Consider the following 1,577-nt stretch of genomic DNA (forward strand, 5'->3'; position numbering starts at 1 on the left):
TATTATATTATTTATTTATTATATATTTATTTGGGGCCAGACACCCCAAAACTCCTTAAAACCAGCACAAAGCTCACCAGAAAAGCTTTCAAAATCAGTAATATTTCTACTGTTAAGTTTATGTCCATGTTTTATCAGATTATTCCAGACAGTAACAGTGTTATTTTAGTATAATTTATATACTTAATAATTTTTTCTTAAATTAGCTTTTATTTTAGTTTTATTTTAGTAATTTTTTAGTATTTTAGTAATGTTATGTGTTTTATCATTTTTATTAGTTTTTTTCTCTATATTTCTATATAGTTTTAATTCATTTTATTTCTATTTTAATTTTAGCACTTCAACTTAAACTCATTTATTTCAGTTACTTGGCAGAGCATGTTTTTATATTTAGGTTTAGGTTTTTCATTTAAAATTCATATTCTATTTTATTTCAGTTACCAAAAGCAATTTTAATAGTTTCAGTTTACAATAACAACATTAGCCAGTAAAGAAGGTACAGACGCAGTTCTAGTATAAATCCCCCTCAAATGAAATCATTGTCCTTGAGTGGGCGAATCAGTTTGAGCCCCCCAAACAATGCAAAAACATTAGCAATGTTTACATTTTAATTAGATATAGATATTTACCAGTTAAGCTTGACTCGTGAACCAAATATATAAACAAAAAAATAAACAAAACAACAAAAACAGCTGAACAGTTTGTTGTTGTAAGTGTGATAAATGCGCCTGCCATCTGCAGCGGATGCTGAGACAGTCTGGCTGCACTTCTACTGATGTTTTCTCACTGTGAATGCTGAAGAAGGGACAGAAACTTCTTCAGGCTGTAACAATACACACATAATGGTAGAAGATATACATATAATGATATCACATCGAAACAACATAAAACGTATAAACTTGGTTTATATAAAATTATTGCTTTTAGCTTTTGAGAACAAACATAGCATTGTAATCATTTTGAAAACCAAAACTTTCACCTTAACACAGTAATATGAGTTTTCACAACAATATTTTTGGATTATCTTTCCTTCTCCTTTTATTACTACTACAGTATAGTCGATAACTAAACATTAGCTGAAAGAAAAGCATCAGGCACTTATAAACAAGAATAAAACATTTGCCATGCACTTCTGTGACACAAACACACAGAGGTGCATCTGTAAATGATCAGTGTGTGCAGAAAAATCGACAACAGGCTCTAATGAGCAGAAAGGTTGTTTGTGTGAGTTAATGTGTTATAAGTGTGTCTGATGGGTTTGGTTCATACCTGTCCTGTGTTTCTCCCAGGAAACAATTACTGGTCATATCGTGTTCACACACACACACACACACCCTATAGGAGAGGGACAGAGAGATCTGTGAACAACATATGCACAAACAAATCCAAACATACAAACACTTGAGCATTCCACTCACTGTGATTTAGTCAAGACATGTAACAGAACGTCTCGGTTACGTATGGTAACCCTCGTTCCCTGAAGGAGGGAACGGAGATGTCACGTCGGATGACCGACGAAATTGGGATCTCGCTTAGAGAGACCAATCTACTTCGAGTGTAAACTAAACGAGCCAATG

This window comes from Sinocyclocheilus rhinocerous, unplaced genomic scaffold (assembly GCF_001515625.1).
Source record: "Sinocyclocheilus rhinocerous isolate Xijiao unplaced genomic scaffold, SAMN03320098_v1.1 scaffold1192, whole genome shotgun sequence".
NCBI classification, from domain to species: Eukaryota; Metazoa; Chordata; class Actinopteri; order Cypriniformes; family Cyprinidae; genus Sinocyclocheilus; species Sinocyclocheilus rhinocerous.